Source organism: Sylvia atricapilla, chromosome 27 (assembly GCF_009819655.1).
Source record: "Sylvia atricapilla isolate bSylAtr1 chromosome 27, bSylAtr1.pri, whole genome shotgun sequence".
In the NCBI taxonomy this organism is placed as follows: domain Eukaryota; kingdom Metazoa; phylum Chordata; class Aves; order Passeriformes; family Sylviidae; genus Sylvia; species Sylvia atricapilla.
The window spans coordinates 2573410-2594437 of record NC_089166.1 but is presented as its reverse complement, the minus strand read 5'-3'; the positions used below and the strand labels follow the sequence as shown (position 1 = coordinate 2594437).

Sequence of the window (21028 nt, the reverse complement as noted above, 5' to 3'; positions counted from 1 at the left end):
TGATGGACAGCAGCTGCACATGGGGCAGCAGTGTGCCCAGGTGGCCAAGAAGGCCAATGGCTCCTGGCCTGGGTCAGGAATGGTGTGGCCAGCAGCAGCAGGGCAGTGATTGTCCCCCTGTGCTCGGCACTGCTTGGGCAACACCTCGAGTGCTGTGCCCAGTTCTGGGCCCCCCAATTGAGGAAGGACATGGAGGGGCTGGAGCGTGTCCAGAGAAGGGCAACAGGGCTGGTGAGGGGTCTGGAGCACAAGTCCTGTGAGGAGCAGCTGAGGGAGCTGGGGATGTTTGTCCTGGAGAAAAAGAGGCTCAGGGGAGAGCTCATCACTCTCTCCAAGTCCTAAAGGGTTGCTGTGGTCAGGTGGGGTCAGGCTCTGCTCCCAGGTGACCACTGAGAGAACAAGAGGACACAGATTTAAGCTGCACCTGGAGAAGTTCAGGTTGGATGTCAGGAAAAAATTCTTCACTGAAAAAGAGATTGGGCACTGGAGTTTTCTGCCCAGGGACGTGGTGGGGCCACTGTGCCTGGAGGTGCTGAACAAAGCCTGGACATGGCACTCAGTGCCATGCTTTAGTTCATAAGGTGCTGTTGGGTCATAGGTTGATGACCTCAGAGGTCTTTTCCAACCCAGCTCATCCCGTGATTCTGTGATTCTGTGAGCTGCTTCCAATAGAACCTTGCACTGCCATGTGCTCCAGCCTTCACCCAGCACAAACACCACCCAGGGCACCATTTTGCAAAGCATTGTGCCACAGTGTAATTCTGGAGCTTTTGTCAAGCTTACATTTGGAGCTGGAACTAAACTCAAGGTTTCTCCAGGTATGTTTGAACTCCCTTGTGGAAATACTTCTCTCAGCTCACAAAGTATTTTGCCTATTTTACCAGCCCTCCATATCTTACTAACATTGAAACATGGAAATGAATTTTCAGTTGGTATGAAGAGCAAGTGATTTCCATGGCTGCAGGTTTATTCTCCCCTCCCCATTCCTGACAATGAACATAGCTGGGGTTTTCCATGTGCAAGAGGATTTGTCTTGGAAAGTCAACAGGAAATGGGCTCCTACATCAAGCTCCTCAAGGAGAGGAGAAGCAAAGTGAAATGCCGAAAGCCAGCACAGACCAGCAAAATGCAGAGGGGTGAAATGGGTTTCATAAAGCTGTAGTGGGTAAAAAAGACTTGTCTTGAGTGTGGATAGGAATAGTTGGAGATAACCAGACTCATAATTGTATGTGAACACAAGAAATGCTCATTTTGGGTCTGTGCTTTGGAGATCCTTGTGCCATAGCTGTAGGGGGGGGGTTTCTGTAATAATTTAAACAGAAATGTTTGTTATAGAAACACAGGACAGTCAGGAGGCTCAGGGAGCTTGACCTTGAGCATGACACCAAGTTCATGTCACAGCCAGCTAGTGTTGAGTCCTGGGGATTTACCTTGTCCTGCCACATCCAGAACAAAAAGAATCTTTTCAATGATTCTTCCAGCTGAAGGCTGGAGCACATTACAAATGAGGATCTGGAGCGGGTGGGGAACAGCATGAGCAGCCTTAAAAGTGAGAGTGGGATAAATATTTGGAGAGAGGGGAAATAGTGCAAGAAGCAAAGGTAATTACTGAAAGACTTGGTGGAAGGATGGAAAGGTGAGCCTTACCACAATTTTTTTTTTCTGAAGAAAAAAGGATGGATAGAAGTGTGCTTTGACTTTTACTACTACAAATGTATGATAAAACTTCCCTCCAAATCCTTACACCTCTTCTCTTTTTTGAAACCCGTTGTAAAAGGGAAAATAACTCTTGACAAGACACAGTTGAAGGAAGGTGCCCTGTGCCAGGGACCCTGATCCAGGCTGGCTCCAGGGGCTTCTACCCTTCCCTTTGGCCACTGCAGTGCAATCAGCCTTTGGGGCAGGGATCCTCAAGTGCTCCCTGAGAGCTCAGGGGGAGCTTCTTCCATCTCTGCCGTGTTTAGTGCCCACTGTCCAGGGCAGTTTTCTGCAGGCATTTGAGCAGGGCAATGGGCTTTGGGCAGAGAGAGGCCAGGGGAGATCTCTGGGCATCGGTGTGGGTGTTCAGAGCCTCTGGTAGGGACAGCTCCAGCCTGGATGGATCCCAGCCCTGCAGCAGGCCCTGAGGGGGCTGCATGGATGGACAGGCCCATTTTGTAAGGAGCTCTCACACTGTGTGAGCTCTGGAGCCTGGGGAAAAGTGACCTGGGGGAGTGGAACCAGACTTGTCATTGCCCCAGGTGAGTTGTGTCCCCTGTGAGCCAAGGTGGGCTCCACACAGACAATGTTGAGCTCCAGCTGCACCCACAGAAGTGCAGGGCATTGGTGGAGAAATCTAGGCTGGTTTTAGTATTCCGAGGACAGAAGTGGGAGACTTTGTGCTTCACCAGTGTGTCCTGGAAATGTGTCCATGGTGGGGAAAAGGAGTGTTGGAAAAGTGACAAGGAGTAAGTGAATTGCAAGGGCAGAACTGTGTAAGACTAAATAAGATTTCTGTCATTTGGGACACTGAAGGCAGTGGAGAACTTCAGTCCAAGCTGAAATTTGGATGCAATTTCACCCATCAATTCTGTGCTGAGGGCTGAGCTCCAGCAGCCCCAGCCCAGGACAAGCAGCCAGGAGAGGAAAGGTGAGCTGAGCCCCCAGGGAAAGGAGATCTTGGTGCTGAAGTGGAAAAGCCCTGGCCAGAGTGGCTTTCCCAGCAGAGCAGGAGCCCTTTGGGCCCTGTGCTGGGCAGTGGCAGTGCCAGGAAAGGACAGGGATTTGGCCTGGAAGTGTCTGAGGAAGGAAGCCCTGGGCTTTTCTCTTTGCCTGCTCTGGCTGGTGCAGCTCCCAAGGCCAAAGGCACCTCCTGTGCCAGGGCTCAGCCCTGAGCTCCCAGCAGAGCCCAGAGTGGCTGAGAGGCAGCCTGAGCCCTGGGCTCCTGCTGGAGAGTCTCACCTTGGCTGTCACCAGCACGGCCAAAGCCCAGCTGGGGTCAGGGACAAAGCTGCACCTTCTGCCAGGGACCACTGCTGCTGCTGCTGCTGCTGCTGCTGCTGCTCCCCTCCAGGCTGCCTCCTCTTGCTGCATCCCTGCTCCTGTGCAGCCTGAGAGGAGCAAGAGCAGTCAGGGCTGGGGGACAGAGACACACAGGATTTGTGTTTGCCCAGCTCTGGCAGGGATGGGCAGAGCCTGGGGGAGAGGAGCTGCTCTCAGGAGGCTCCTGGGCCTTTTTGTTAAGGCAGGAAATGCTGTGTGATTATAGTTCTGGCTACAACAAGCTGACCTTTGGCTCTGGGACCAGACTGATCATCCAGCCCAGTGAGTGAGCAGCTTCCCTGTGTCTCCTCCGTCCCAAATCCCCCCGTGTACCCTGGAGCACCCTGTGCACACTGCTCTTCTGGGAATGCCAGGGCAGGTTGGAAGGAGAACAGAGATGCTCCTTCATTTATTGCTGCTCAGGTGAACCTTCTGCAGAGGTCCTGAGATGGGGGAAATTCCCAGAAACTCTCACTTGGCCGCGGAACTGTACTTGAAACCAGGCTTCAGGCATGGATTTTCCCTTGTCTTGGGGATCAGCAGTGCCTTGGAGCCTGTTGGATCTGACAGCTGGGCAAGGGCTTTGTCCAAATGCATTTGCAGGGCTGGCAGGGACAATTTGAGATTAGTTGTGTCCAAAATTTCACAGTGCAGAGGAAGGCAGCCATTCCCTGTGCAAAGGGAACTGTGCCTTCAGTGGGAGCCCATGGACAGCCAGAGGCTGGGAAACTGGGGGGAAACCTTAAATGTGGATTCTCGGTGTAATTGAAAATTTCCTGGACACTTCATGCTTTGAGTCTGTGCAAGTGATTTTACAAACCTAGAGGCAACACAATTTGCTTTTCTAGCTTTAAAATACAGGAAATTGACCTTTCTTTACCTTAGGATTTAGAGTTTGGTTTTAAATCCTTCAATGATTTGAGGTCATTATTCCATGAGAGGGATGCTGTGGTGTAATGACTGCTCTGGACAGGCTTCAAACACTGCCTGGCTTCTCTTTGCTTCCTCTGGAAATCCCAGACTGCAGGGCAGCTCCTGCAGAAGTCAGAGCTGGATCAGGCACTGAAATACCCCCAGCCCCAGCTTTCCATGAGGCATTTTTGGCTCAGTGACCAGGTCACACAACCTGTATTTGTGGATGTGTCTCTGGTGGCCTCAAGGGGGGTTTTTGTTGGCTCCTTTCTCACTGTGTGAATGATGGCTACAAATTCACCTTTGGGAAAGGGACAAAGCTGCTTGTGAAACCAAGTAAGAAACAGGGTTTTATGTATTTACCTCATTTGTGGTGGGTGCAGGTTTTGAACAGCACGAGGGCTTTTAGCAGCATGTCTTGGGAGCACAAGGAATCAGCTGGTTAAAATGCCAGGAGCTGTGGATGTTTCCTGTTAGTTGTGGGGATTGGGAGGATGTGTTTGGACACTTCCTGCTAAATACACAGGGATTAACAGGCACTGTTTTTAAGGGTTGAGCATGGCATTGCTGGGGTTTGGCTTGGTATTAATCGTCTTAAAGGGCTTTTCTACCCTGAACAGTTCTCTGTTGCTGTGATTCCAACTAAGAATCATCACAACATGAGGTGCAGCCTTCAAAGGAGGGTGGACATTGCAGGAGAAGAGAGCAGAAAGGTGACACAGGCTGGTGAGACTCCACAGCTGCAGTCAGGAGGCTCCACACACAGCCTGGGAGGTTGTGTGTGCACAGAGTGATGGACAGATGCTGCTGAGAGAATACACAGGTGATGAATTTGCCAGGCAGAGGAATGTGGCTGAAGGAAGAGGTTATTTATGCTGAGGGGACAGCTAGTAATGTTGGTGAGCATGTGTGGATCTGCTGGAGGGCAGGAGGGCTCTGCCCAGGGCCCTGGAAAGGCTGGATCCAGGGGCTGGATCCATGGGCTGAGTCCAGCAAGGTGAGGTTTAAGCAGATCAGGTGCCAGGTCCTGTACTTTGGCCACAACAACCCCTGCAGTGCTACAGGCTGGGGACAGAGTGGCTGGGCAGTGGCCAGGCAGAAAGGGACCTGGGGCACTGATGGACAGCAGCTGGACATGGGGCAGCAGTGTGCCCAGGTGGCCAAGAAGGCCAATGGCTCCTGGCCTGGGTCAGGAATGGTGTGGCCAGCAGCAGCAGGGCAGTGATTGTCCCCCTGTGCTCGGCACTGGTTGGGCAACACCTCGAGTGCTGTGCCCAGTTCTGGGCCCCCCAATTGAGGAAGGACATGGAGGGGCTGGAGCGTGTCCAGAGAAGGACAACAGGGCTGGTGAGGGGTCTGGAGCACAAGTCCTGTGAGGAGCAGCTGAGGGAGTTGGCGACGTTTCTCCTGGAGAAAAAGAGGCTCAGGGGAGAGCTCATCACTCTCTCCAAGTCCCAAAGGGTTGCTGTGGTCAGGTGAAGGTCAGGCTCTGCTCCCAGGTGACCACTGAGAGAACATGAGGACACAGATTTAAGCTGCACCTGGAGAAGTTCAGGTTGGATGTCAGGAAAAAATTCTTCACTGAAAGAGAGATTGGGCACTGGAGTTTTCTGCCCAGGGACGTGGTGGGGCCACTGTGCCTGGAGGTGTTGAACAAAGCCTGGGCGTGGCACTCAGTGCCATGCTTTAGTTCATGAGGAGCTGTTGGGTCAAAGGTTGATGACCTCAGAGGTCTTTTCCAACCCAGCTCATCCCATGATTCTGTGATTCTGTGAGCTGCTTCCAATAGAACCTTGCACTGCCATGTGCTCCAGCCTTCACCCAGCACAAACACCACCCAGGGCACCATTTTGCAAAGCATTGTTTCACATTGTAATTCTGGGAGTTATGGCAAGTTTACATTTGGAGCTGGAACCAAACTCAAGGTTTCTCCAGGTATGTTTGAATTCCCTGGTGGAAATACTTCTCTCAGCTCACAAAGTATTTTGCCTATTTTGCCACGCCACAATATTTTACTAACATTGAAACACTGAAATGAATTTTCAGTTGGTATGAAGAGCAAGTGATTTCCATGGCTGCAGGTGTATTCTCCCCTCCCCATTCCTGACAATGAACATAGCTGGGGGTTTCCATGTGCAAGAGGGTTTGTCTTGGAAAGTCAACAGGAAATGGGCTCCTACATCAAGCTCCTCAAGCAGAGGAGAAGCAAAGTGAAATGCTGAAAGCCAGCACAGACCAGCAAAATGCAGAGGTGTGAAACGGGTTTCATAAAGCTGTAGTGGGTGAAAAGGACTTGTCTTGTGTGTTCATAGGAATAGTTGGAGATAACCAGACTCATAATTGTATGTGAACACAAGAAATGCTCATTTTGTGTCTGTGCTTTGGAGATCCTTGTGCCCTAACTGTTTTGGGTGGGTTTCTGCAATAATTTAAACAGAAATGTTTGTTATATAACACAGGACAGTCAGGAGGCTCAGGGAGCTTGACCTTGAGCATGACACCAAGTTCATGTCACAGCCAGCTGGTGTTGAGTCCTGGGGATTCACCTTGTCCTGCCACATCCAGAACAAAAAGAATCTTTTCAATGATTCTTCCAGCTGAAGGTTGGAGCACATTAGAAGTGAGGATCTGGAGCTGGTGGGGAACAGCATGAGCAGCCTTAAAACAGAGGGCGGGATAAATCTTTGGATAGAGGGGAGATAGGGCAAGAAGCAAAATTAATTACTGAATGACTTGGTGGAAGGATGGAAAGGTGACCATTGACACAAAATGTTTTTTCTGAACAAAAAAGGATAGAGAAGTGTGCTTTGACTGTTGCTGCCATAAATATATGAAAAAAGGTCCACTCAAATCCCTACACCCCTTGTCTTGTTTGAAACCCCTTGTAAAAGGGAAGATAACACATTAAAAGATAGAGTTGAAGGAAGGTGCCCTGTGCCAGGGACCCTGATCCAGCCTGGCTCCAGGGGCTTCTTCCTTCCCTTTGGCCAGTGCAGTGCAAGCAGCCTTTGGGGCAGGGATCCTCAAGTGCAGAACCTGGGGGAGAGGAGCTGCTCTCAGGAGGCCCCTGGACATTTTTGTTAAGGCAGGAAATGCTGTGTGACACCAGCTACACCAAGGTGACCTTTGGCTCGGGGACCCGACTGTCCATCCAGCCCAGTGAGTGAGCAGCTGCCTGGCAGCTCCCAAATCCCTCCCCTGCCCTGGCAATGCCTTCATCTCCCTCCTTGCCTTGCCCCTTGGTCCCCCTGAAATGCCTCCTCTGCCAGCACAGGCTGGGAGTGCCCTCAGAGTGCTCTCCAAGGGCTGAGCTGCACACAGGGAATGTCCCCTCGGACTCTGGGTGACCATGGCTAAAGTGTCCCCTGGGCCCTGTGGCACAGCCCTGGGCAGCCCCAGCAAAGGCTGCCGTGCCCAGGGCACAGGAGAGCCCTGCTGGGGTGGGTTTGTTCTGGCATTCCCCTGGCATCAGCTCCTCCCTGGCAGCTGGGGCAGAGCCAGGGGGAGACCTTGTGTGTGCTGCCCAAATCCCCTTTTAGCCCCCGAGGGCAAGGCAGAAATGGGCAGGGCAGGGATGTGGGCTGTCAGTGTTGGGAAGCCTTTCTGGCAGCACAGGGAGCCCTCTGAGCTCTCTCTGGCCAGGGAATAGCTGTGAGCTGCTGTGGCAGGAGGCCTCCAGGCAGAAAGTTGTCTTTGACAAGCGGGGAAAGCTCTGAAACACAGAAATGTGTGAGAGGCAGAGGAGTGCTGGTGCCCTGAGCAGCCCTGGCTGCTCCTGCAGGTGCTCCAGGTCCTTGTGGGTAGCTCTGGCTGAGTCTGGTGTGTGGGGCAGGATGTCGTCCCAGCTCAGGAATTGCTGCTTTCCCTTGCCTTTCACTGCCTCCTCTCCCCTCTGCTGGGAGAGCCAAAATCCCTGTGGCAGGACTGGGCAGAGCCTGGGGGAGAGCAGCTGCTCTCAGGAGGCTCCTGGGCCTTTTTGTTAAGGCAGGAAATGCTGTGTGATTATACTTCTGGCTACGGCAAGCTGACCTTTGGCTCGGGGACCAGACTGATCATCCAGCCCAGTGAGTGAGCAGCTTCCCTGTGTCTCCTCCATCCCAAATCCCCCCGTGTCCCCTGGAGCACCCTGTGCACACTGCTCTTCTGGGAATGCCAGGGCAGGTTGGAAGGAGAACAGAGATGCTCCTTCATTTATTGCTGCTCAGGTGAACCTTCTGCAGAACTTCTGAGATGGGAGAAATTACCAGAAACTCCCACTTGCCCATGGAACTGTACTTGAAACTATGTTTCAGGCATGGATTTTCCCTTGTCCTGGGGATCAGCAGTGCCTTGGAGCCTGTTGGATCTGACAGCTGGGCAAGGGCTTTGTCCAAAGGCATTTGCAGGGCTGGCAGGGACAATTTGAGATTAATTGTGTCCAAAATTTCACAGTGCAGAGGGATGCAGCCATTCCCTGTGCAAAGGGAACTGTGCCTTCAGTGGGAGCCCATGGACAGCCAGAGGCTGGAAAACTGGGGGGGAAAATCTTAAATGTCATTTCTCTGTGTGGTAGAAAATTTCCTGGACACTTCATGCTTTGAATCTGTGCAAGTGATTTTACAAACCTAGAGGCAACAAAATTTGCTTTTCTAGCTTTAAAATACAGGAAATTGACCTTTCTTTACCTTAGGATTTAGATTTTGGTTTTAAATCCTTCAATGATTTGAGGTCATTATTCCATGAGAGGGATGCTGTGGTGTAATGACTGCTCTGGATAGGTTTCAAACACTGCCTGGCTTCTCTTTGCTTCCTCTGGAAATCCCAGACTGCAGGGCAGCTCCTGCAGAAGTCAGAGCTGGATCAGGCACTGAAATACCCCCAGCCCCAGCTTTCCATGAATTATTTTGGACTCAGTTTTCAGTGACCAGGTCACACAACCTGTATTTGTGGATGTGTCTCTGGTGGCCTCAAGGGGGGTTTTTGTTGACTCCTTTCTCACTGTGTGAATGATGCCTACAAATTCACCTTTGGGAAAGGGACAAAGCTGCTTGTGAAACCAAGTAAGAAACAGGTTTTTATGTATTTACCTCATTTGTGGTGGGTGCAGGTTTTGAACAGCACAAGGGCTTTTAGCAGCATGTCTTGGGAGCACAAGAAATCAGCTCGTTAAAATTCCAGGAGCTGTGGATGTTTCCTGTTAGTTGTGGGGATTGGGAGGATGTGTTTGGACACTCCCTGCTAAATACACAGGGATTAACAGGCACAGGGTTTAAGGGTTGAACATGGCATTGCTGGAATATGGGTTGGACTTAATTGTCTTAAAGGGCTTATCCACCCTGAACAGTTCTCTGTTGCTGTGAGTCCAACTAGGAATCATCACAACATGAGGTGCAGCCTGCAAAGGAGGATGGACATTGCAGGAGAAGAGAGCAGAAAGGGGACACAGGCTAGTGAGACTCCACAGCTGCAGTCAGGAGGCTCCACACACAGCCTGGGAGGTTGTGTGTGCACGGAGTGACGGACAGATGCTGCTGAGAGAATACACAGATGATGAATCTGCCAGGCAGAGGAATGTGGCTGAAGGAAGAGGTTATTTATGCTGAGGGGACAGCCAGTAATGTTGGTGAGCATGTGTGGATGTGCTGGAGGGCAGGAGGGCTCTGCCCAGGGCCCTGGACAGGCTGGATCCTGGGGCTGGATCCATGGGCTGAGTCCAGCAAGGTGAGGTTTAAGCAGATCAAGTGCCAGGTCCTGCACTTTGGCCACAACAACCCCTGCAGTGCTACAGGCTGGGGACAGAGTGGCTGGGCAGTGGCCAGGCAGAAAGGGACCTGGGGCACTGATGGACAGCAGCTGGACATGGGGCAGCAGTGTGCCCAGGTGGCCAAGAAGGCCAATGGCTCCTGGCCTGGGTCAGGAATGGTGTGGCCAGCAGCAGCAGGGCAGTGATTGTCCCCCTGTGCTCGGCACTGCTTGGGCAACACCTCGAGTGCTGTGCCAAGTTCTGGGCCCCCCATTTGAGGAAGGACATGGAGGGGCTGGAGCATGTCCAGAGAAGGGCAACAGGGCTGGTGAGGGGTCTGGAGCACAAGTCCTGTGAGGAGCAGCTGAGGGAGTTGGCGACGTTTCTCCTGGAGAAAAAGAGGCTCAGGGGAGAGCTCATCACTCTCTCCAAGTCCCAAAGGGTTGCTGTGGTCAGGTGAAGGTCAGGCTCTGCTCCCAGGTGACCACTGAGAGAACATGAGGACACAGATTTAAGCTGCACCTGGAGAAGTTCAGGTTGGATGTCAGGAAAAAATTCTTCACTGAAAGAGAGATTGGGCACTGGAGTTTTCTGCCCAGGGACGTGGTGGGGCCACTGTGCCTGGAGGTGTTGAACAAAGCCTGGGCGTGGCACTCAGTGCCATGCTTTAGTTCATGAGGAGCTGTTGGGTCAAAGGTTGATGACCTCAGAGGTCTTTTCCAACCCAGCTCATCCCATGATTCTGTGATTCTGTGAGCTGCTTCCAATAGAACCTTGCACTGCCATGTGCTCCAGCCTTCACCCAGCACAAACACCACCCAGGGCACCATTTTGCAAAGCATTGTTTCACATTGTAATTCTGGGAGTTATGGCAAGTTTACATTTGGAGCTGGAACCAAACTCAAGGTTTCTCCAGGTATGTTTGAATTCCCTGGTGGAAATACTTCTCTCAGCTCACAAAGTATTTTGCCTATTTTGCCACGCCACAATATTTTACTAACATTGAAACACTGAAATGAATTTTCAGTTGGTATGAAGAGCAAGTGATTTCCATGGCTGCAGGTGTATTCTCCCCTCCCCATTCCTGACAATGAACATAGCTGGGGGTTTCCATGTGCAAGAGGGTTTGTCTTGGAAAGTCAACAGGAAATGGGCTCCTACATCAAGCTCCTCAAGCAGAGGAGAAGCAAAGTGAAATGCTGAAAGCCAGCACAGACCAGCAAGATACAGAGGGGTGAAACGGGTTTCATAAAGCTGTAGTGGGTAAAAAAGACTTGTCTTGTGTGTAGATAGGAATAGCTGGAGATAACCAGACTCATAATTGTATGTGAACACAAGAAATGCTCATTTTGTGTCTGTGCTTTGGAGATCCTTGTGCCATAACTGTAGGGGGCGGGTTTCTGTAATAATTTAAACAGAAATGTTTGTTGTATAAACACAGGACAGTCAGGAGGCTCAGGGAGCTTGACCTTGAGCATGACACCAAGTTCCTATCACAGCCAACTTATGTTGAGTCCTGGGGATTTACCTTGTCCTGCCACATCCAGAACAAAAAGAATCTTTTCAATGATTCTTCCAGCTGAAGGCTGGAGCGCATTACAAATGAGGATCTGGAGCTGGTGGGGAACAGCATGAGCAGCCTTAAAAGTGAGAGTGGGATAAATATTTGGATAGAGGGGAAATAGGGAGAGAAGCAAAGTTAATTACTGAATGACTTGGTGGAAGGATGGAAAGGTGACCATTGACACAAAATGTTTTTTCTGAACAAAAAAGGATAGATAAGTGTGCTTTGACTGTTGCTGCCATAAATATATGAAAAAAGGTCCACTCAAATCCCTACACCCCTTGTCTTGTTTGAAACCCCTTGTAAAAGGGAAGATAACACATTAAAAGATAGAGTTGAAGGAAGGTGCCCTGTGCCAGGGACCCTGATCCAGGCTGGCTCCAGGGGCTTCTTCCCTTCCCTTTGGCCAGTGCAGTGCAAGCAGCCTTTGGGGCAGGGATCCTCAAGTGCAGAACCTGGGGGAGAGGAGCTGCTCTCAGGAGGCCCCTGGACATTTTTGTTAAGGCAGGAAATGCTGTGTGACACCAGCTACACCAAGGTGACCTTTGGCTCGGGGACCCGACTGTCCATCCAGCCCAGTGAGTGAGCAGCTGCCTGGCAGCTCCCAAATCCCTCCCCTGCCCTGACAATGCCTTCATCTCCCTCCTTGCCTTGCCCCTTGCTCCCCCTGGAATGCCTCCTCTGCCAGCACAGGCTGGGAGTGCCCTCAGAGTGCTCTCCAAGGGCTGCGCTGGACACAGGGAATGTCCCCTCGGGCTCTGGGTGACCATGGCTAAAGTGTCCCCTGGGCCCTGTGGCACCATCCTGGGCAGCCCCAGCAAAGGCTGCCGTGCCCAGGGCACAGGAGAGCCCTGCTGGGGTGGGTTTGTTCTGGCATTCCCCTGGCATCAGCTCCTCCCTGGCAGCTGGGGCAGAGCCAGGGGGAGACCTTGTGTGTGCTGCCCAAATCCCCTTTTAGCCACAGAGGGCAAGGCAGAAATGGGGAGGGCAGGGATGTGGGCTGTCAGTGTTGGGAAGCCTTTCTGGCAGCACAGGGAGCCCTGTGAGCTCTCTCTGGCCAGGGAAAAAGTGTGAGCTGCTGTGGCAGGAGTGCTCCAGGCAGAAAGTTGTCTTTGGCAAGTGGGGAAAGCTCTGAAACACAGAAATGTGTGAGAGGCAGAGGAGTGCTGGTGCCCTGAGCAGCCCTGGCTGCTCCTGCAGGTGCTCCAGGTCCTTGTGGGTAGCTCTGGCTGACCCTGGTGTGTGGGGCAGGATGTCGTCCCAGCTCAGGAATTGCTGCTTTCCCTTCCCTTTCACTGCCTCCTCTCCCCTCTGCTGGGAGAGCCAAAATCCCTGTGGCAGGACTGGGCAGAGCCTGGGGGAGAGCAGCTGCTCTCAGGAGGCTCCTGGGCCTTTTTGTTAAGGCAGGAAATGCTGTGTGATTTTACTTCTGGCTACAAGCTGACCTTTGGCTCGGGGACCAGACTGATCATCCAGCCCAGTGAGTGAGCAGCTTCCCTGTGTCTCCTCCATCCCAAATCCCCTCATGTCCCCTGGAGCACCATGTGCACACTGCTCTTCTGGGAATGCCAGGGCAGGTTGGAAGGAGAACAGAGATGCTCCTTCATTTATTGCTGCTCAGGTGAACCTTCTGCAGAGCTTCTGAGATGGGGGAAATTCCCAGAAACTCCCACTTGGCCACGGAACTGTACTTGAAACCAGGGTTCAGGCATGGATTTTCCCTTGTCCTGGGGATCAGCAGTGCCTTGGAGCCTGTTGGATCTGACAGCTGGGCAAGGGCTTTGTCCAAAGGCATTTGCAGGGCTGGCAGGGACAATTTGAGATTAATTGTGTCCAAAATTTCACAGTGCAGAGGAAGGCAGCCATTCCCTGTGCAAAGGGAACTGTGCCTTCAGTGGGAGCCCATGGACAGCCAGAGGCTTGGGAAACTGGGGGGGAAAATCTTAGATGTCGTTTCTCTGTGTGGTAGAAAATTTCCTGGACACTTCATGCTTTGAGTCTGTGCAAGTGATTTTACAAACCTAGAGGCAACACAATTTGCTTTTCTAGCTTTAAAATCCAGGAAATTGACCTTTCTTTACCTTAGGATTTAGATTTTGGTTTTAAATCCTTCAATGATTTGAGATCATTATTCCATGAGAGGGATGCTGTGCTGTAATGACTGCTCTGGACAGGCTTCAAACACTGCCTGGCTTCTCTTTGCTTCCTCTGGAAATCCCAGACTGCAGGGCAGCTCCTGCAGAAGTCAGAGCTGGATCAGGCACTGAAATACCCCCTGCCCCAGCTTTCCATGAAGCATTTTGGGCTCAGTTTTCAGTGACCAGGTCACACAACCTGTATTTGTGGATGTGTCTCTGGTGGCCTCAAGGGAGGTTTTTGTTGACTCCTTTCTCACTGTGTGAATAATGGCTACAAATTCACCTTTGGGAAAGGGACAAAGCTGCTTGTGAAACCAAGTAAGAAACAGGTTTTTATACATTTTATATATTATATCGTTTGTGGTGGGTGCATGTTTTGAACAGCACGAGGGCTTTTAGCACCATGGCTTGGGGGCACAAGGAATCAGCTGGGTGGAATGCACCATTGTGATTTCAATTCCTATCCTCCTTCTGGCCTTGTCTGTGCCTCTGGTGTCTGGGGGCACTGGAGACAACCTCACGGGCAGATGGAAATCTGGACCCTCGGAGAGCAGGACTCCATCAGGTGCTGTGCCCACAGACCACGCTGCTGCTGTTCCCCTCTCCTGGGGCCATTCCAGCACAGCTTTGGGGCAGGGATCCCACCTGGGAATGTCCTGGCAGGGGCTGCTGTGCCAGGCCTGACTGCAAAGCTCTCCTGGTTTTACTGCTGAGGAGCTGAAGCAGCTGCCGCACTCCCGGGCACTTGCACAGATGAATATCCTGCAGTGAAAGCCCCAGGGCAGGGGGTGAGAGAGGAGCTGCAGGAAAAGTCCAGCCCAGGGGATTTATTGAAAAAATATGGATATTGATCTAATATGGATAACCAACTATGATGGACAAAGACTCTCTAACAGTTTGAAGTTAGAAAGTGTGTGTTTATTACAATGCCAGGCAGTGTGTGGGATAGCTCCCAAATACACACCACAATTTACAGATGATCACAGGGGCTTTTTAAGTACAAGAGTATTGAATACCCAGAACAGAAGTGCATATTCATAACTCTGGTCCATCCCATTCGCCTCTTTGTATGGTAATTAGCCAAAAAGCAATTAAGCCTGTGTAGTTTGTTCTTTGAAATGAGTCAGTGGTCCTTCTTATGGGGTGGGGTCTCATAATGATGAAGTAAGTTGGGTCTTCCTCGCTTTGATTTTTTAACCTTTTAGTGTTGGTACCACTTGAATCCTATTTTCTCAAGACTACCTGAGTTATGATCCCATTGTATTCTTGGCGTCTATTGATTAAGTTGACAGGCCTCCTGATTTATCAGTTCCTTAAATCTGGCTTCTGTTAACAAAGAGAAGTCTACCTCTGCAATATCTTGTTTAACTAAACTCCTTAATTCTTCAAAATTCATGTCTCACAGGCAGCCAGCACTGCCCAGAGATGACTTAACTCTGATGGCTGCTCCAGCTGGGCAAAGGCAAAGGGAACCGCTGCTGCCTCTGAGGCCAGGGCTGGGGAATTGAGGTTGCCTTGCTGCAGGGAATGGCAGCAGAGTGCAGCCTGTGGGGCCAGGGAGCTTTGCTGGGGGCTGGATTTGCAGGTGCTTTGTGCCCGAGATCAAGGGCAGGGCTGCCAGAGGCGTTATTGCAATGAAATGTGTCAGGGTGTAAATGTGGCAGCCAGAGTCGTTTTTGGCAAGGGGACGGTGCTCTCAGTCCTGCCAGGTGAGCAAGGCCTTGTCCTGCACAGTGGAATTGCTGCATTTCTCTCTTGCTCTGGCTTCTTTGGAGGGGCACAGATTTGGGGAGAGAACAATGGTTTCAGCCCTGCCTTTGCCCAGGTGTCCCTTGGATTTGGCTTTCCCACAGGGACCCTGCCCTCTGCTCTGCTCCAGCATCAAGATCCTTTTTTCCAGAGCCTCTGGAGCCTGGGAGCATTTCCAGGAGCAGCATTTGCTCTTTGGAGAATGTGCTGTGGGCACGTTACTGACCTGCTGAGGGTGCATCAGTGCAGAGGAGCAGAGGGGAGGTTCAGGAGAGAGAGACAGACTGATCAACTTGTGCTCAGGGCCGGTGTGTGCCTGGGGAAGGGGCAGCTCTGGGCTTGTGTCCATGGCTCTGCTCTGTGCCCACAGCTCCAGCTGCCCTTGGCCTCAGGGGCTCCCGTGCCGCCCTGGCCAAGGCAGGGGCTCAGGGCCTGGGGGCTGCAATCTCTCTCCCAGCAGTTCTGGGCTGGGGCTGGGCACTGAAAGGAAAGGCCCAGCTGCATGGAGAGCAAGGCTTCCAGTGCTGGAACACCTCTGGCACTGCACAGATGCCTCCTGGGCTGCCAATCTGGGCTGCTGGCAAGGTGCCCTGTGCCAGGGACCCTGATCCAGGCTGGCTCCAGGGGCTTCTTCCCTTCCCTTTGGCCACTGCAGTGCAAGCAGCCTTTGGGGCAGGGATCCTCAAGTGCTCCCTGAGAGCTCAGGGGGAGCTTCTTCCATCTCTGCCGTGTTTAGTGCCCACTGTCCAGGGCAGTTTTCTGCAGGGATTTGAGCAGGGCAATGGGCTTTGGGCAGAGAGAGGCCAGAGGAGATCTCTGGGCATCGGTGTGGGTGTTCAGAGCCTCTGGCAGGGGCAGCTCCAGCCTGGATGGATCCCAGCCCTGCAGCAGCCCCTGAGGGGGCTGCATGGATGGACAGGCCCATTTTGTAAGGAGCTCTCACACTGTGTGAACTCTGCAAACTGGGGAAAAGTGACCTGGGGGAGTGGAACCAGACTTGTCATTGCCCCAGGTGAGTTGTGTCCCCTGTGAGCCAAGGTGGGCTCTACACAGACAATGTTGAGCTCCAGCTGCACCCACAGCAGGGCAGGGGCTTGGGGGAGAAATCTGGGCTGGTTTTAGTATTCTGAGGACAGAAGTGGGAGACTTTGTGCTTCACCAGTGTGTCCTGGAAATGTGTCCATGGTGGGGAAAAGGAGTGTTGGAAAAGTGACAATGAGTAAGTGAAATGCAGGGGTAGGGCTCTGTAAGACTAAATAGTATTTGTATAATTTGGGACACTGAGACTTGTGGAAAAATTCAGTCCACTCAAACACAGGGTTAATGTTTTCAAGGCAGAAGCAAAATGAAGTTCAGGCTGTTGCCAACAAGCAACAGCAGTGATCTCTGGGTTACTGCTGAGAACTGTAGAATGGAGCTATGACCAGAGAGCAGAAATGGGAATGCCACGAGCTGTGGATGTTTCCTGTTAGTTGTGGGCATTGGGAGGATGTGTTTGGACACTCCCTGCTAAATACACAGGCGTGAACAGGCACAGGGTTTAAGGGGTGAACATGGCATTGCTGGGGTATGGCTTGGACTTAATGTTCTTAAAGGGCTTTTCCACCCTGAACAGTTCCATGTTGCTGTGATTCCAACTAGAAATCATTACAACATGAAGTGCAGCCTGCAAAGGGAGGCTCTGCTCCCAGGTGACCACTGACAGAAAAAGAGGACACAGCCTTAAGCTGCACCTGGAGAAGTTCAGGTTGGATGTCAGGAAAAAAATATTCTTCACTGAAAGAGAGATTGGGCACTGGAGTTGTCTGCCCAGGGACGTGGTGGGGCCATTGTGCCTGGAGGTGCTGAACAAATCCTGGACGTGGCACTCAGTGCCATGCTTTAGTTCATGAGGAGCTGTTGGGTCATAGGTTGATGACCTCAGAGGTCTTTTCCAACCCAGCTCATCCCGTGATTCTGTGATTCTGTGAGCTGCTTCCAATAGAACCTTGCACTGCCATGTGCTCCAGCCTTCACCCAGCACAAACACCACCCAGGGCACCATTTTGCAAAGCATTGTGTCACAGTGTAATTCTGGAGCTTTTGGCAAGCTTACATTTGGAGCTGGAACCAAACTCAAGGTTTCTCCAGGTATGTCTGAATTCCCTGGTGGAAATACTTCTCTCATCTCACAGATTATTTTGCCTATTTTGCCACCCCACAATATTTTACTAACATTGAAACACTGAAATGTATTTTCAGTTGGTATTAAGAGCAAGTGATTTCCATGGCTGCAGGCGTATTCTCCCCTCCCCATTCCTGAGAATGAATATAGCTGGGGTTTTCCATGTGCAAGAGGGTTTGTCTTGGAAAGGCAACAGGAAATGGGCTCCTACATCAAACTCCTCAAGCAGAGGAGAAGCAAAGTGAAATGCTGAAAGCCAGCACAGACCAGTAAAATGCAGAGGGATGAAATGGGTTTCATAAAGCTGTAGTGGGTGAAAAAGACTTGTCTTGAGTGTGGATAGGAATAATTGGAGATAACCAGACTCATAATTGTATGTGAACACAAGAAATGCTCATTTTGGGTCTGTGCTTTGGAGATCCTTGTGCCATAACAGTTTTGGGTGGGTTTCTGTAATTATTTAAACAGAAATATTTGTTCTATAAACACAGGACAGTCCGGAGGCTCAGGAGCTTGACCTTGAGCATGACACCAAGTTCATGTCACAGCCAGCTGGTGTTGAGTCCTGGGGATTTACCTTGTCCTGCCACATCCAGAACAAAAAGAATCTTTTCAGTGATTCTTCCAGCTGAAGGTTGGAGCACATTAGAAATGAGGATCTGGAGCTGGTGGGGAGCAGCATGAGCAGCCTTAAAAGTGAGAGTGGGATAAATATTTGGATAGAGGGGAAATAGGGCAAGAAGCAAAGTTAATTACTGAATGACTTGGTGGAAGGATGGAAAGGTGACCCTTTCCACAAAGTATTTTTTCTGAAGAAAAAACGATGGATAGAAGTGTGCTTTGACTTTTACTACTACAAATGTATGATAAAACTTCCCTCCAAATCCTTACACCTCTTCTCTTTTTTGAAACCCTTTGTAAAAGGGAAAGTAACTATTGACAAGACACAGTTGAAGGAAGGTGCCCTGTGCCAGGGACCCTGATCCAGGCTGGCTCCAAGGGTTTCTTCCCTTCCCTTTGGCCAGTGCAGTGCAAGCAGCCTTTGGGGCAGGGATCCTCAAGTGCTCCCTGAGAGCTCAGGGAGAGCTTCTTCCATCTCTGCCGTGTTTAGTGCCCACTGTCCAGGGCAGTTTTTTGCAGGCATTTGAGCAGGGCAATGGGCTTTGGGCAGAGAGAGGCTAGAGGAGATCTCTGGGCATCTGTGTGGGTGTTCAGAGCCTCTGGCAGGGGCAGCTCCAGCCTGGATGGATCCCAGCCCTGCAGCAGCCCCTGAGGGGGCTGCATGGATGGACAGGCCCATTTTGTAAGGAGCTCTCACACTGTGTGAGCACTGGAGGCTGGGGAAAAGTGACCTGGGGGAGTGGAACCAGACTTGTCATTGCCCCAGGTGAGTTGTGTCCCCTGTGAGCCATGGTGGGCTCCACACAGACAATGTTGAGCTCCAGCTGCACCCACAGCAGTGCAGGGCCTTGGTGGAGAAATCTGGGCTGGTTTTAGTATTCCAAGGGCAGAAGTGGGGGACTTTGTGCTTCACCAGTGTGTCCTGGAAATGTGTCCATGGTGGGGAAAAGGAGTGTTGGAAAAGTGACAAGGAGTAAGTGAAATGCAGGGGTAGGGCTCTGTAAGACTAAATAGTATTTGTATAATTTGGGACACTGAGACTTGTGGAAAAATTCAGTCCACTCAAACACAGGGTTAATGTTTTCAAGGCAGAAGCAAAATGAAGTTCAAGCTGTTGGCAACAAGCAACAGCAGTGATCTCTGGGTTACTGCTGAGAACTGTAGAATGGAGCTTTGACCAGAGAGCAGAAACGGGAATGCCATGAACTGTGGATGTTTCCTGTTAGTTGTGGGCATTGGGAGGATGTGTTTGGACACTCCTTGCTAAATACACAGAGGTGAACAGGCACAGGGTTTAAGGGGTGAACATGGCATTGCTGGGCTATGGGTTGGACTTAATGTTCTTAAAGGGCTTTTCTACCCGGAACAGTTCACTGTTGCTGTGATTCCAACTAGGAATCATCACAACATGAAGTGCAGCCTGCAAAGGAGGGTGGACATTGCAGGAGAAGGGAGCAGAAAGGTGACACAGGCCGGTGAGACTCCACAGCTGCAGTCAGGAGGCTCCACACACAGCCTGGGAGGTTGTGTGTGCACAGAGTGATGGACAGATGCTGCTGAGAGAATACACAGATGTTGAATTTGCCAGGCAGAGGAATGTGGCTGAAGGAAGAGGTTATTTATGCTGAGGGGACAGCCAGTAATGTTGGTGAGCATGTGTGGATGTGCTGGATGGCAGGAGGGCTCTGCCCAGGGCCCTGGACAGGCTGGATCCTGGGGCTGGATCCATGGGCTGAGTCCAGCAAGGTGAGGTTTAAGCAGATCAGGTGCCAGGTCCTGTACTTTAGCCACAACAACCTCTGCAGTGCTACAGGCTGGGGACAGAGTGGCTGGGCAGTGGCCAGGCAGAAAGGGACCTGGGGCACTGATGGACAGCAGCTGGACATAGGGCAGCAGTGTGCCCAGGTGGCCAAGAAGGCCAATGGCTCCTGGCCTGGGTCAGGAATGGTGTGGCCAGCAGCAGCAGGGCAGTGATTGTCCCCCTGTGCTCGGCACTGGTTGGGCAACACCTCGAGTGCTGTGCCCAGTTCTGGGCCCCCCAATTGAGGAAGGACATGGAGGGGCTGGAGCGTGTCCAGAGAAGGGCAACAGGGCTGGTGAGGGGTCTGGAGCACAAGTCCTGTGAGGAGCAGCTGAGGGAGCTGGGGATGTTTGTCCTGGAGAAAAAGAGGCTCAGGGGAGAGCTCATCACTCTCTCCAAGTCCTAAAGGGTTGCTGTGGTCAGGTGAGGGACAGGCTCTGCTCCCAGGTGACCAGTGAGAGAACAAGAGGACACAGACTTAAGCTGCACCAGGAGAAGTTCAGGTTGGATGTCAGGAAAAAATTCTTCACTGAAAGAGAGATTGGGCACTGGAATTGTCTGCCCAGGGACGTGGTGGGGCCACTGTGCCTGGAGGTGCTGAACAAAGCCTGGACATGGCACTCAGTGCCATGCTTTAGTTCATAAGGTGCTGTTGGGTCATAGGTTGATGACCTCAGAGGTCTTTTCCAACCCAGCTCATCCCGTGATTCTGTGATTCTGTGAGCTGCTTCCAATAGAACCTTGCACTGTCATGTGCTCCAGCCTTCACCCAGCACAAACACCACCCAGGGCACCATTTTGCAAAGCATTGTGTCACAGTGTAATTCTGGAGCTTTTGGCAAGCTTACATTTGGAGCTGGAACCAAACTCAAGGTTTCTCCAGGTATGTTTGAATTCCCTGGTGGAAATACTTTTCTCAGCTCACAAAGTATTTCGTCTATTTTGCCAGCCGTCGATATTTTACTAACATTGAAACATTGAAATGAATTTTCAGTTGGTATGAAGAGCAAGTGATTTCCATGGCTGCAGGTGTATTCTCCCCTCCCCATTCCTGAGAATGAACATAGCTGGGGTTTTCCATGTGCAAGAGGATTTGTCTTGGAAAGTCAACAGGAAATGGGCTCCTACATCAAGCTCCTCAAGCAGAGGAGAAGCAAAGTGAAATGCTGAAAGCCACCACAGACCAGCAAGATGCAGAGGGGTGAAACGGGTTTCATAAAGCTGTAGTGGGTGAAAAGGACTTGTCTTGTGTGTGGATAGGAATAGTTGGAGATAACCAGACTCATAATTGTATGTGAACACAAGAAATGCTCATTTTGGGTCTGTACTTTGGAAA

At 51.3% G+C, this 21028-nt stretch overlaps 1 gene segment (V, D, J or C); it reads left to right on the top strand.

Annotated features, from left to right (window-relative positions):
* LOC136372331 (T-cell receptor alpha chain constant-like) overlaps positions 1–21028 on the top strand; it is a 45716-nt gene that overhangs the window by 13449 nt on the left and 11239 nt on the right.